This window comes from Excalfactoria chinensis, chromosome 4, assembly GCF_039878825.1.
Source record: "Excalfactoria chinensis isolate bCotChi1 chromosome 4, bCotChi1.hap2, whole genome shotgun sequence".
Classification (NCBI taxonomy): Eukaryota; Metazoa; Chordata; class Aves; order Galliformes; family Phasianidae; genus Excalfactoria; species Excalfactoria chinensis.
In genome coordinates, this window is record NC_092828.1 from 53,152,911 (window position 1) to 53,169,654 (window position 16,744).

At 36.6% G+C, this 16,744-nt stretch overlaps 1 protein-coding gene across 6 annotated transcripts in view; it reads right to left on the reverse strand.

Moving 5' to 3' along the window:
* The window catches only part of CCSER1 (coiled-coil serine rich protein 1), a 585,787-nt gene that overhangs the window by 472,670 nt on the left and 96,373 nt on the right, over window positions 1–16,744 (reverse strand). The window lies entirely within an intron of this gene.

A 16,744-nucleotide genomic window follows, 5' to 3' on the forward strand; every position in this document is an offset into this window, starting at 1 on the left:
GATTTATAGTTCTGTTTATCGATGGCATAAAGAGATACAAGTATAGGTATACCAGAAAATCCAGGTATGATCAATCAATTCTGTAATTTCAAAGTATTTGTGTGAGCAATATAGGCTTACAGTAACGGAGAAGAAAGCCTGACTATGTGGGGTGGCTCCTTGGATCCCCAGTCACTTTTTGTGATTTATTTTGTTTGCAATCATCTGAAGCAATCATTTTCTCTAGTCCCTATCCTGACTATGGAAAACAAGGAGAAGAGGCTATCATTTTATCCGTTCTCTACCAGTCTGAAGCTAGTATACTCAAGGGAAGAAAAGAGGTTATCATCTTATATTTTCCTCCCATTAATGTTTTTTTCTATGGTCAAGAATCTATAATCAGCATGATATGATTAAAAAGACGATATTTTGAAGTAAGGGAAATTAGTACTATCATATAATACCAGGTACATCTACTGCATTCCTTCTGACATGAAAATAATGACATGCATCATTTCCTCCACAGTCACAAAAGTCTAAACCAAAATAAGACCTGCATTCTGCGGTTAGCATTTAGTTTGAAAACCTGTAAGTGATGTTGTAACCAGCATGATTCTTCAGTCATTCACAGAGGAAAATATACATTGGACTTGCCCATAATACATTGGCACTGCGCACATCCCTTACATTCCCCATTCAAATCAAAACCAAACACTGGTTTCCAGCATGTAAGAGACCAGGTAATTGTTCCAATGCATCAAGCTGTTCTCGGGTGTTAGAGATCTCTACAGAAATCTGCTGTAGCGAAAGCAAAGAAGCGTAACATTATACTACAAACTAGCAAAAGCCTTTTCTGACTTCAGTTCCAACCGTACTTTTTCATGTTCCTTCTAATTCTTTCACGTATTTCTCCCCCATAATAGATGTCAGTTCCTATTCACACTCAAAGCTTGCGCTTACTCAACTCTTTTGAGTAATTATTTCTCAGAATTCTATTTTCTGCTTTTACAGAAACAACGTGTAAGGCAACGCAAGGACTTCCTGCATTATTTCCCTAGCTTTCCACTAGCATGAGAATACCTCTTCTGAAATGCAAAACCCATTGTCAATATTCTTCTTATATTTACAGATAACAAGCACAGAAAGTAACAATTGTCAAGTGTGGAAACCTCCCCACAATGAACAAGCAGTGCTGTATGTATCACCTGACCATTACAGTCACATCAAACACAGAACATCTTATTACCTTTATCTTAACATTCAACATTCAACTCAGCTGCTGTGAAGCTTTCTTCATAGCGACTATTTTTTTCAAGCCAACAAATGCAGACTTTCAATAACTAAATTACTTATTTCCATCCAGTACATAAGCATACTAATTACACAGAATACAGGATGTAGATGCATCATATCAGGTTACAGTGACTGGTACCTACACTGACACACACTTTTCTAGTCTGGATTTATGTTAACATATAACAAAGCCACAGTAAAATTAGTTTACTTATAAATAAATAAATAGTTTCTCTGTATTAAACCAAAGTGAAAGAACACACACTGCTCAATGTTACAGATAGCCTAAAACTTAAGTATCTTCTAAATCCCTGTTGGAGCTAGTGGAGTACTGAGAACTGAAAATCTCATTTAGGGCTTATGTGTTAGTAGCCAAATACATTACAAAATAGAAGCAGCAAGGCACTGCTAGGATTTGTTTTCTGTTCTGTTTCAAGAGGCACGACTGAAGTATCCCTAGTCCAACTGTTTTTCCAGAAGGAGAATCCATGATAATCCATATCAACATGCAGAAGAACTTCTATACAGTAAGGGTAATGGAGCACCGCAACAAATTTCCCAGAGAGGTTATGGAGTCTGCTTGTGGAGATATTCAAACCCTGTCTAGACACCTACCTGAGTGACCTATTGTAGGGAACCTGCTTTAGCAGGGGGGTTGGACTCAATCTCTGGAGGCCCCTCCCAAACCTTGCAATTCTGCAATTATGGCAAGTTGAACGTAAGATGAATGTAACAAAATCACATCTGAACAATGGAAGAACTTTTTGTTCACTCAATTTAGACACTACTAGTTACTCAAAGTTGACCAAAATAACATATGCTTGGAGAATGTACAACTTATTTCATTAATAAAAGTCCAGAAGAACAATCCCTGCAACATCTAAAATATTTTCACCTCAGCGCTGATAAACAGCAAAAAAGATGAAATAAATAGGCTTGTTCTTTAACTTAACATTATTTTATATATTATAGTCAACCAACTTAATCCATATTGCTAGCAATGCTAAGCATTCTTTGATCTTATCCATAACACTAGTAATGAGCATGGTTTCATGCTGACTGAGTATATATATGCTACACCTTGTGCATTCATGCGTGGGTGGAAATCTTGGGAGACCATCTGCAATCAGTAGAAAATACAGTGATTCACTGTTAGGCTTCATCTTCTAAGCTGAAGCAACTCCATGGGGTGAGATGAACTGAGATCAAAAAGTTTGTACATAGGGCTCCTTTATATGTACAAATGAACACTTGACAGAGGGAGTTTCTCTGGCTGCTAGATAAGACATGTCTGTTCTGTCAGATCAGCAACCCCTTTCTTCTCCAAGGAGAAACATTGACTTGCAAACAGTTGCTCCACTAATACAAACTCAGGATTGCATAAAAGCACATTCAAGAAGAGGAGCAGTACTTTGCTTCCCAGGTCTGCCCTAACACTAATATTTTTCTGAAAACATGTACCTTTGTAATAAAACAAAAAGAACTCAAGACTGGTCTGCCCAGCGCCACAGAACAGCTCAATATGTCTTCCACTCCTTTGCCTCCTTGCTAGGTACTATTATTCCCTGCATCTCCTTTGTTGCTATGACAATTACTAACAATTGTAATTTCTTTAAAAACACAATGCCTCTTGACCCTCTTCTCATTCTCCGACTAGTGCTACTACAGTCTTGGAAGATTAACATAGATAAATAAATAAAAAACAAAAGAGAGTTAGAAAAAAAGGGAGATTAAGTCATTCACAGTGAATAGCTTAAAGGCACTGTCACAAAGAAAAAGCAATGAACACTTCCACCAGGGTTCCAAGGAAATGTCTGTTGTCTATTTATGGTGATATATTATTTATTTATTCCCGGAAGTAAATTGTTCAATGAAAGCAGAAGCTCTGCAGTGAAAATCTCTTTCTTGACTTTCCAATAGCCCCTTAATAAACCTTGAAACCCATTTCTTACTTTTGTGCCTCTTACCCACTTGACTTCCAGCACTGTTTTGCTTTTAAAGCGCAGCAGAAATTTCCATGATGGTGCTTTTTCCTTCCAATTTACCAAATTATTCCTATAATAGTCAAGTATTTCAATATTTTTTGCCCTATTGCAGCTCTAGGTCTACAACTTCTGGAAAGTTTGAAAGCTGCAATAAATAAGAACAGCTCTGGTAATAAGTACATATGAAGTGCCCAAGGTAACAAAACTCACATCTACTGTTAACTTAGTAAAACAACAAAAAAGCAAATAACATTTTCTTTATGAAACCCCTTTTGCTATGGTCTAGTATTATTATTCAGAGTAACCAACTCAAACACCTTGTAAAATTACTGCTTATGGAATTAAACTGCACTTATTTAGAAAGTTACTACCCCCATATTTAAAAATGACAGCATACATATGAATATAAAACTATACAAAAGTATAGTATTTTATCAAACGATAACATTCAGTCCTAAAATGGACCATTCAAATTATGTAAGTTATTCAACATGTATAAACAAGACAGAAAATCCATGTAAAATTGAACATTAACAACTAATATTGAAAACCAAGATGAACAATTGGTGACAAATTGGCCCATTTTAAACATCCAGAAACCAATGGAGTCAAATAAGATTCATTTCTTTATGTTTCCACACATTTTTGTTCTCATCTTCCCTGGTTCTAAACAGTAGATGAAGGTTCTCTGTCATTAGCAGCATCTTTGGAGAGCTGTATGCATTATTCTGTAATTTTATTGTAATTAGCATGCAGTCCCTGTTCAATATCATGTTCAATGGTTTGTGTTCCCTTTCATTTTTTATGCTGGCATCTTGCGGGAGGCTCAGCACTGACAAATTTTTGTGTTTGAACAATGGAATGCAGGCTGTTTCCTGACCAGTCCTTTCATACCTCTACACAGAGGTTGCTACCGGGATCTGGTATTTTCCTATGTTTTCAGGCTTCTGTTATACATGTTAGAGATCTCCATTCTATTACAGTATAATGTCATTGCAGCAGAATCTTGACTATCCCTGAGAAATTGTTCAAGATCTTTGAGATCGAGGCCCAGTAAGCAATTTAATGAAGCAAAAAGACTGATGCATCTACACTTTTACAATTACGCTGTTCATTGATATTTGTCAGACATAATGACCAAAGATGGCATTCACAGAAGTCAATGAAAGCTAATTGGGGTTATACATACGTTGATACAATCTCACTATCATGAGCTTGAATACACAGAGTACATTTTAATCATTAATGTTGCACCCGTAATCCTGAAGAAACAATGTCAAACTGAGACCTGTGCTCAGCAAACACGCTAGAGAAAGGGTATTTTTCCCTGAGCACATTTTGTCACAGCCCCTCCTCTAGTGTGCGACTGCAAAATCCTCCCTGCTGCCAGAATGTCAACCAAGTGTATGAGCTCTGGTCACGGGAGTCCCATTCTGAAACACTTAACAACAGATAAGTCATATACAGATGCATTTTCTCCGCAAGAATCTCTAAACCCATTTTACTGCCACTTTAGACTATCTGGAAAGCCCTAAAATCCAAAGGAATCATTTTTAAAACCCTTTTTCCCTCCCCCCCAGTTATAATAGCCTCTGACTCATTTGCATAAGTGATTATGTAGGGAATCACTGACATTTCAAAGATAGCTTATAACTACGAGAATTTAGAAACAATATAAATCATTTCTCTGAATCATCTTTTCCTGTGCCGTTACTCTTAACCATTTCCTGAACAAAGATTTTCACATATTACTCTGTTTTGTTTCAAAATCTAAGGACTTACTATTCAAATCTCCCAGTTGAAATGAGGCACTGCAAAAGAGTTAATCAAATTCCTCTTTGAAAGAAAAATAGCCTGATATTACATGCATAGTAGCATTTTAGTACTTAACATTATAGATTCCTCTTCTTCCCTCCATAGAAACGTATGTGGAGGGCTATTTGAGATCAATGCTTTTGAAAGAACACAAAGAAAACACACTCTAGGGAGAATAATTTAATTCTGTTCTATGAACATATGTATGACAATTCACCTGTATCTACTCAGGGGCACTGCATATCTGATGCTGGAAAAGATCAGAATTAAATACTTATTTCAAGTCTCAAATTATTTCTAGAGACTGCCAGAAGATAGTACTTCATCAAAATTGTACTCTGCAAAGAAACCTGCCATACAATCAGCATAAGAATGAAAACTCTGAGATATACTCAAGGAAAAAGAAAGACCTTGAGCTATTTAAAGTAATGTTAACTCCTAGAACTGTACCTGAATAATTCATGGATATAATGAAGTATTTCCCCTTCTGCACTCTCCCACATACTTCAAAGGGAAAATGAAAGTACGTGAAATTCAGCAAACAGAATCTTTGCCAACAGTATAAAAAACTCTGTATCAAGCGTAAAGCTTCTGCATGCTTTTCATATACCAAGAGCAGCTTAAAAGTGCTCTATTTGTCTGAATAGAACCATCCAAAAAGAATGTTATTCTCTATTCTCATATATACAGGAAACATCAGAAAGGTAGAAAATACATCTTGTAATATTTGCTAAGAACATTTTCTGCAGCTAAGGTGGAAATTCATTTATATGATAAATTAATGTGCCCCAAAGACCTGAAGACAGAAGATTATCAGTGGAGGCAACTGTTCAACTACAGAGCTCAGATCCATCATACTACTCTTCAAAACATTTTTGCACGTGTTTTTAGCTATACAAGGAAAGCCCACTATTTTCCATCCTATTTTGTCTCTATCCTTCCGACTCTCTCTGTGCACTAAATTGATGTCTGCAACGATGCTCCTTTTGCCTGAACAATTATAAATATCGGACTCTTGTAATGTCTCAGCTTACACTCGCCCACACCAGGTTCATTCTGCTTCAGTACAATCTGCTTGCTGAAACCACAGAGGCATAATAGAAGAGAGAGGCACCACTGGCGGCAGGAGTTGACAATGCTGCTGTCAGGCCATACAACACAGTGTCAATCAGGATCAGACCACAGAGGGCAGTGGCACTTACCTCCCAAAGTCCCTGGGAGAAAGCATTAGAGCAAGAAATATGTTTATATACAAGATCAACATTCCCTCTCCTGTGTTAATCAATTTTCCTGTCACTAGGACAGCACATACAGGGATGATACTTGATAGGGTACTGTGACACCCAGAGATGACCAGCACCTTCCTCACCTTCCCCCCACAGACCAGTAGCTCCTCTCCTGCATTACACCTAGAGGGGCTGCCAGCCCATGAAAATATATTTTCTGCTCTTTGGTCATCCACATGCTACAGCTCTGTGGAGAACAATAAGCAGACAAAAGCCAAAGGCAGGAGAAGAAAGCAGAGCAAGCCCTGGCTCCAAAAAAAAGCATACAGGATCCCCTCCCCTTATAATCTTGGGGAGGAGGTTGAGAGGCACAAAACCACGGAGGATGGGCAAGGAAGGAGGCAGAGGAAGAGGCTACGCACACTGTTACCAGCTTCCAACATTGCAGTGTGCAAGAGCTTGCTACCACAGCCTCAGTGAGGAAGACACCAAAGACCAGAGCCACCTCCAGCACCTGTACCCTGCAGAAACTGCCGCATTTGCCAGTCTTTAAACAGCCCCATCACTGCCATCTCTAATTACCAAATCACAGATACATATGCACTTGCTTGCACACCCATTTGCAACACAAGGACTAGCTGCACAGCCAGATAGTTCTTAAAAAACTGGGAGGCAAAAGATGCCCTGAGAATTTAAAATTTGCTGTCCTTTCGGCCTCTATTAAAGCATTTAAATGAATCCAGGTTCAAGTTAACTCCTAGATTAGAAGCAGTTCCTGACCAAGCAGTACTCACTTAACATTAAATTAGCTATCAAGCAATAGCATAACAAAGTAAAAGCCACATATAAAATGTGTATGTGCTTCTCTGCACCAGAAAGCTTGACATTTGAGTGTGTGAATAAAAGGAAAAAGAAAACACTGCAGTCTAAGGCATTTCACTGCTTGTTTGCCATTTTTTCAAATAATTCTAGAGTGCTCAGATTCACTTGCACTGTAATAGAATCACAACAATCGGATCTTCTGCATTCCAAAAGAAAAAAGATACATACATTTTTCATGCATCAAGCTATAATTTTCACAGTTCTAGGGAAAAAAAAGAATCTTCTGTTGAGTAAGTATGAAAATATATTCAAATAAATGAAATAAAACTTCAAATGACCAAATAAAGCTGCCTTGAATCGATTTTTTTTTCCCTCAGACACACACACATATGCTTTCCTCCCAGCAGAGGGATACATCTGCAAAGCATAATTTGCTTTGTGGATTAGTTACTGCTTTTACAGCTTTTGTAATAGGCAAAGCACTATGCATGCGTTCAAGTACAGTCATTAGGATCACAAAGCTTTGGGAAAGTTTTCTACATCTCCTGTGCCAGATTCTTCTGCCAGACACAAAAAGCTCCTTTAGTATTTGTATCCTTTATTCATATTGAATACAAACAAAGAAAAACGTGAACTGCATGTACTTTAGGGATGTCTGCATGACAGGTCATTCAACACACAGATTGGTTAAATAAAGTTTTCCAAAACCACTGGAATTAAACACAGGACTTATTTCTAAAACCTCTGGGCAATTGATATTGGTCACTAGAAAATTCTGGATCAGCCCTGGTAGCATCCAAGTCTACACCTCAACCAACTTTTTTAAGAGGCAAAGAACAAACATCTAATCAGTCTTGGATTATATCCTTCCCTTTTCTTGGCCAGGAGAACGCAGTGAGGAAAAGAGATTTAGCCACATAAGTAGTTAGGAGTTGTCCCTACTGAAAAAGAAACACTTAAATTTAGGGGATACAAGAGGCAGAACCTTAGAATTTACAATCTTGATAATCCACCACTGCTCTAAGAGGTAAATGTTAGCAACCTTTTTGAAGAAAGTTTTTGTTTGTTTGTTTTTAACAAACCACCAAAGAACAATTTGCCTTTAGCCTGTCATCCTTGCTTGTCTGGCAGAGACAGTGTACTGACACAGTGGACTTTAAGCTTCATTTCTCCAAATAAAACCAGCATTGCTTACAATGACTTCTTTTCAAAACAACAACACAGGAAAAAGTATGCATATGGTATCAAGCTTAAAAATTTATCTATTATTCTTACAAGCAATCTTTCTCCCAGATGCCACCATCCTGGTGGAATCAGAACTTTTAGATGCTAAACAAAAATAACCTATTTAATGGCTTCAGCATTGCTTTATTTCTAAAAGGCTATGAACTCACTACATTCAAAAAAACCTCCAGAACCTTGCAAACATGCTTAAATAAATAAAATATTTTTACAGAGTAATGGGAAATGCAATACTTCTTTCCTCTCAACATTACCATAAGACAATTCAAGGCTGAACCGTCTGTTTCTAATTCTCATTTGCAGCCTGTAATATTGGTGATAAATCTCCAAAAATTGAGCCCTGTAAATGAAACCACAAGTGACCCTTTACTATGGCTTTGTTAATGCAATATCATAATAGATATGCTATTGCTAATATTATTTGAATTCTTTCTGTTTCCATGGCAACTTTGACCTACGGCTGCTCTGGTAAACAGGGTTTTAAATCATTCTTTGAGAAAGGCTTCTGCTGAAATGTCATTTTTCCACTACTGAATATTTTTCCCAGTTTCTTTGTTCTGTTCTCTTTTCATAAAGAAAAGCTGTAATGGCAATTACTGATTAGTTTAGTTATTGCAGCTGAATGAGCTGTGAAGTGGGAACTTGAAGAGGCAAGACATCTTGTAACAGATTTCACTTAACATCAGCAGTATAATATTCCATCTCAAAGGGGTACCTAAATCTCACAGAAATTAAGGAAAAACAATCCTTTGTTGAGCATTTTTCAATGCATACATTTCATAGGCTACCTCTCTATATGTTTAAAGCCTTGATGCTTAAAATTATTCTCTTACAGTATCTATACACAGACTTTCTTCTAACAAATGTTTAGCCCTCTGTACATCAGAATGGAAGAAAATTATGAGATGAGTACACTGGTATCAGCCACCTGTCTTGTACGCCTTCACTCAGAAAAAGCCAAATCTGTGGATTCAGCTGCCAGTCATCTTGCCGTCCAAAACTACTAACAACTAACAGAATCTGGTTGCATCAACATATTTGCCCCCAAAAAACCTGTTGATCAAGTCAGCTTACAGACAGCTTTCTAAAATGTACACACTGCGTTGCCACAAAACAAAACACAAAGCCTATTCTTGGCTTTGCTCACAGATCTACATGCCGTTCTATTTCCATTTATTTTGGTTCATCGTGGAATTTCGTTGTTTAAATTACATCTCCAAGATTTCTCTGACTGTTACCATTCATCCTAAAAATATAACAAATACAGTTCTTATAATAAAGAATGGCAAAGAAATAGCGTATTTTTGGTTTAAAAGGATAATGAATGAGAATATGAACTCAATAAACAAATTACTTATGCACTGAAGGCTCTCTAGATTGGCATTAAATATCATAAATCAAGTCACAGAATTCTTCATCCTGAGCACACAAGCGTGTTATTTAAGCAAATGGAGATGGACAGCTTATTATACTAACTGACAAGTTAGATGTCAGACCTTAGATATTTACGAAAGAGTTAGCTTTACTATAAAGTACTCCAAAGCCCTTTGTCACTAATCAGCATTTATGCATCTTCAGTACAGAGAGCAACTGAAACCCTCTGAGGTCACGGTGACACTATTAGAAACTTTCTCAAATCATTATGAAAAAGGACTGTCATTATAATGATTTTCACTTGCCATTAATTCCCAGTTGCCTAATTTAGTAGGGTAGGAAGCAGTCCCCCCAGTACTAATTGGAATAAATTTTTAATTTAATAGTCTAATGCGCTCCAGTTTTTTTTCCCTCCTTTCAGTGAATCAATGCTCTCATTATTTGTTAACAGCTACGTGCTCAGGGCATACTGTTGAGAGGCCTAAAATAAGATAGCTTCTTGGTCAAAAGTTTAAAAAAGAGACAGCAATGCATTCATCGTAGGGTATGTTTCTTTAGAACAGCACCTCACCTATTTTCTTCTAGCAAGAAGTGTAAACCAATCTTCTTTTTTAATAGAATAGCAGTATATATATAAGTTAAGTTTAACACACACTGTTGCTTCACTCCCATTCTAAGAAGCGAATTATGTAAGAATTCCAGACTTGTTCAGCATTACAAACAGAATAAATGGGATCCTCTTGGACTGAGTTTCAGCAGCAAACACACAAACTCATCTCGATGTAAAATTTACCAAGTTTCAGCATGTATGGACACAAAACTGATCCTCAAATTTTGGCTGGAAAAACATGGGGCTGTAAATGAGGTGCATTCTCAATGCCTCAGTAGTCAGAACATTATAGCAGAAATTGAATTATTACACAGAAAATATATATATTGTCTTCATAAGGCAGTCTGCCTTATTTGAAAATATTTGCAAGAATGGGGAAATGTAGGAAGTCCCAGGCTTGCTGTGTTGAAATACAGAATGACTGTAAACCAACAGCTTACATAAGAACGTGATTTAATTAATATATCTTGCACTGGTCTTTTAAAAAGGTAAGAATTGAGCAATTTATCTGGCCAACACATGTCTGTAGAGACATAGAGATGCACGGTTTAATATCTCACCTAAGGTACGTGAAGCCTGCTAGTAACAGAAACAACAGGTTTCTTTAATATTGCAACCCAATAGATTGTTACATGAAGTAGGAGAGAATCCAAAAGGGCAACAACCAGATCATAAAAGGTGTGAGAAACAGAGAGGCCTAAAATACGGACAATTAGTTATGACTTAAATCATATAAAGTAGCTGTGCACAGCACCCCTATTGACAGATTCAGGGGTGCAAGAAGCAGATTTCTGAAAATATGGGGCCAAGATAGAAAGAAAAAAGAAAGAAAAACCCACCCACCACCAACTCAAAAGTATGAGCATCATCAACTGATTTCTGCTTTTCATCTGTTCTTTTAGGGGATAAGAAAGGAAACAAACACTAAAACTATTTCCATTCTACTGGTGGCTATCTATCTTGGTAATACTTGATTGCCACCATTCAGACAGAAATACAAAACTGAAAGATGACATGGCTTTGTTGTTTTTCTTTCCCTCAAGATACATCAGAATTTAAAAATACAGGGTACAAAGGAAAATTCTGATCCCTTGAGAGAAGCTCATTTTAATCTGTATGAATGTAAAAATTAAACAGTTTTTAAAAAATCTTTGCATACAAATAGATGCCATGCAGTGTTCTTCCCGCACCAGTCATGAACAGAGTGAGAACTGTTCATCTATATGATCTTACGTGTGTTACCTTAAAAAGTAAAGTACAACAGTAAAGATTCTTTGCCATTTTTCAGATATCAAATGTGGGAAGGCTGCCAACAGACATGTATTTGTGAAGTACAAAATAACTCTTGAAAATTAACTATTCTTACTATTTTACATTAATTGACCTATGCCTCATGTGCCATAATAAATCAGGACTCAGAGTTACAAAAGGCTCTGAATAATACTTCGCATGCTCTACTTCCTGCATAAGCTGGAATATTTGTCCAAGGCAAAGTAGACATCATAGCATTTTGGACAAAAAAAACAACACACACAACCAGGCAATAATCTTTTATACACTGTGACAAGCTGCTTTAAAAAAAAAGTCTGACGCAGCTTGGAAGGATATTTGCAGGGGAGATGGAGCTGCTGTACTATTTGCTTTAGTATATATCTTGCAAAATCTTCTGAATTAATACAGTTAATATTAAACTTGTATTTTCATCTAGGTTGGATATAAAACAATAGAAAAAAAATTACAACTGGATATATTTGTCTTTTTTTTTTTTAGTTCAATAAGGCTATAAGCTAGGATTCAAATATTAAACCCAAGATGCAGCATAATCTAAAGGAACATCAGTCAGCTAAGAAATTGTTAGTTTTGATACACTTTATGCACTTTCTGCCTCATTACATCAAGTAATCCCTTCAGCATGAAAGTAAAGTTTCCTCTCCTATTCTTTGTCTAGCTTATTCAAATATAAACTCTCAGAACAAATGACTCTGCAAGTGACTTTTTCTGTTCGTATTCAGCAGGAGATTTAACAGGGACAATTTGCAGAGAACAGCAACCTCATCTCTCTGCTCCATCCAGTTTATTAAGGTCTTTTGATTATGTGTGAGGCTAGTTTTCAGTTTTGAACTTCGCCAAGTTACCAGCAGGAACGTCAAAATACAGTGTTCATACGCTGAAATAACACAAATGAGGACAAATTAATCTAATATGAAACAAAGAAAATTCAAAAGGTATCAAAGTTTTCCTTTTTGCAAGGTTTCATACCACATGAAATTTAGATTGGATGATCTGAAAGTCATGCCTCCTATTTATTTCCATGAAAAATACAACCAATGCAAAGAGCACAATAATAATAGATCAAACTCTCAGCTACAAAACATCACTTCTCAACATAGTCACTGCCATTAGCTATGCATTTTTGTCAGCAATTAAAAAAAGCCAGCACGCTGCACACAAAAATCTGCAGCAGTAGCAGCAGTAGAGGTGATGCACTGCTTTACAGCTGCTAAGAATATGATGCCCATGCAGTCCAGATTTCACTGTGCTAATATCCACAGTTCTGTCTTCATACATGTTTAGCGAGCATCATTAACTGCCACTGGATGCCAGTCTTTCTACATGGAGAAATCCATTGACACACGTTTGCTTCATATGCACTTCCACGTCAGAAACCATTTTGTCAGATCACCCCTCAGCTGCCATCTGCCCCATGGCAACAAATTGTAATGAAGTATTGGCGGGAAGGTTCAACCTCTGCTACCGTATCACAATTTGTGCCTCTGACATCATGGGCCAACATAATAAAACAAGAAGCAATACCTTCAGAGCAGCCCTCACAGCTTTTACATTTCCATATGGTCTGTGTGCTATTCTATTCTTTTTTTTTTTTTTTTTTCCCCCAAAATGTCTTAAGGCAACCTATAAAAAAGCCTCTTCTCTGTTACGTAGCACTATGCGAGGATTTTATTTCCCCTTTAAGATACTTCTTCGCACTACAGTACCATTGCTACTGAGAAACTTCTCAAGCACGACAAATCCAGTTACATGTATGATCAACTTTACATTGATGAAGGACTTTGATACCATATTTTAATGCAAATGTTATGGAATAATGTGCTTTAAATTAGATAAGGACTCTGTTGTAAAAATAAATTGAATGTGGTTTGTCTCTCATTCAGCAGGATAACGTTTGGCCCCTTGGTCTCTCCAAGTCTGCACCAGACATTGCAGCTTCAAGGTTCCAGCTTGACACAATTACACAGGGCTGTAACACAAGGCAAGATGTTGCTTGCCACAGTCATTCACCTGTCAGGCTTGCTTACTTCCAACCCCAAGGACAACACACAACAAATTTCATAACATGACAGGTTTACTGCTTCCTGGCTCTGACAATAATATCATCAGTAATAAAAGCCAAAGGAGCCTTCCTCGTCTTGGGCCTTGACTGCTGAGAAACAATAGTATTTTGTTTACTTTCTCCACATGCCATAATACGTTTTCCTACACTGCAGTGTGGTATGCTTATATTAAATGCTTCCAAAGCATTATTGCACATAAATTATGTTTTCTTTATTTTGTTCAAATAACTGTTTAAGTAGAAACACTTATCTTTCATACCATAGAAGAAATCAGGCAGCCTTCAAGTTTGAGAGGCCGAGAATCACTTTATAGCTGCATTTACTGTTACAAAGAAGCCTACTGCCACCAAGTGACTAAGAGAAGACATTGATTTCAGTGTCTGTGAAATAAGCAGATCCTAGCTTGGGGACCTTAACTTGGATGTATCTCCACAAAGAAGGATCTTGAATTGCTGCTGATCATCTGTTTGCATTAAGAATATATGGTAATCAAACTAAATTTATAAGCAAAACAACCAACATATAAGCTCTCCCGGATCTCTGAAAGACACAAATGGTAAATTGATACCTCAATACGTATCTGCCTTCAATTTAAGTCTTAAGTTTCAGCATCATAACTCTAAGCTATAATGGAGAAGCATACAAATTTAAGTATTAATGCCACCCACAATTTAAGTACTAGATCATTACTGCTGTTTTCAGTGGTAGACCTGAAACCACTCATACTTTCACACTGATTAAATATAGGACTTCCAAATGCATTCTCCATTATACTTAGATTTCAACAAAACATAATGCCTTTTCATTAAACTAAAAAATGCACAGTTATATGGTACTGCCTTTCATCATTTTTATTTCAACCTTTAATCAAAAAAAAAAAAAAAAAGCTTTATAGAAGTGATATAGAAAGAATTATGTATATATTTTTTATTATTAAGTCCTCAGAAAAAAATCTCACTGATTTCTTACACGGGAGCTCTTACACCTTGTTGTGTGGAAGACACTCTGCAAGCTCACTGTTTCTCACATTCTCCTTCAACTTTATTAAAAAAGGATGATAATCATACTTTTGCACCATATGCATTGTATCACATCACTGTCCTAAAGCTCCATACAATTATCAACAAAAATAGTTGTTCAGGATGGTGAACACCTATTTTTCATATTTCTAGACAGTTTCTAGCACCAGTTGATGGTTTCAACTCAAGCGCAAAGCAAAGGAAGAATAATTGCTTCAGCTTCATTTTTACATACTCAAACTCTTCCCACTCAGCTCCGAAGAAAAATAACAGCCTATCATATAAGCAGTCTTATTGTACTCTAAGCTGGCAATGGGCAAAAAGACATTAAATATAGCTTTTATTTTTTGAATACTAGACAGTAGTTAAATTTTCTATCAAGTTAACTCTATTCATACATTGTCTGTGCACTCAGGAAAAAAGCTCCAAATTTATTCTATGCAGGCTAATTAAACAATCTTTGCTGCTTGTAGCTGATAATACAGTCCCTTAACACAATGTGATAGAAATGGAAGTAGAAGGAAGAGGCTCTGAGAGGAACCTGCCAGGAGCGTAAAGGAGGTCAGTGAGGGGAAACTTGCCAATAAGTTTTCTAAAGACATGAAACCTATCCCCATATTTGATGTTTTAAATAAAGCTAGGAAAAAGGAACACAAAGAGAAAACATAAGCTGCACAAAACATTACAAGCAAGAGACGACCCAGCATTTCCTATAGCGGTGTTTTTCCAAAATAAGCTCAACTGAAAGAATCTGAAAATAACATAATACCATCTCTAAAGCATGTGACTTTGTTCTTTTACTGACATTGTAACAAAAAAAAGAGATCATCCTACAGAAAACTCAATTCCTGAATTCACGTTGATGCAGACATTCCCATTTGTAGAAGCCCAAGGATTTCATTGAAACTTATGCTGTAACATCTAGTTAAGTCAGATGAGATTTCTAACCCAAGATTATCCTCTCAAGGATCTCTAAGGAACGATTTGTATTCTTATGGATATTAAGTATCCATCTCATCATTTTGCTTACTAACACCTAGACCCTATGTGATACTTTTTTAATTATTATTTTATCAATTGGATAAGGCTGGTGAAAGCTTGACTTGAAGTCAGCAAGCTGTTCAAACTTCTTACTTCCCACCTTACAGCTAAGGGTTAACACATAGTAATTATAAACACAAATGAAAAATAACTACTCGATGACATCACAAAAAAGAAGTTATCTCACACAACTTTTAAACAATTAAAGTGCCTTCTGTTTTGTGCTCATTTTGGTGCACAAGGTGTTCCAGGATTGTGAAAAACAGTTTCCCTTCTATAATCACACTCCCAAATTTATGAGTTATGAAATGACTGTGACACAGCAATTTCTTATTATACAATTATTCCTGAAAAAGGAATTCAAACCTATCTGTATCTGTTGACACAAAATCACGGAATTTTGTTTTATGCTGACAGATATAGAAGTTACTACTGCTGATAACTTGTAAGAATGGAAGTTAGCAAAGAAATAATGATGCTAAGTTTTGATAATTCATTTGGAAGTCCTCAAATAGCAAATACAAATCAATTGCATAACTCTCTACATGATATCCAAGTAACCAGCACTATGTCCACAGGTACACTGGGAGCTGACATTACAGCAGGTCTACAATGCACTATGTACTTTGCAAATACCCAAAGACAACACAGAGGCACTAGATGACTTGTTCATTTGTTTTAAAACAAAAAACAAAACAAAACAAAAAAATCCACACAACTCACTGTGTCTGTTGTTTGGCAAACATCACAAAATGAGCATGAGTTCAAACACAGGATCCCTCAGATTATCTTGCCATCCCACGAACTTGCTAATTAAACACTGTCTCAATAATACAATTTTCAACAGTTCTTTAATCCACAGAGTTAAACATATGCTACTAAACAAAATTTAGCCTCCAGACTACAGATGTTTACCTCTAAATGCATCTTAAAATACCAAGTGAATCAAAAATCACAAAGAGCTCTTGCACTGGAACTGTGTGCT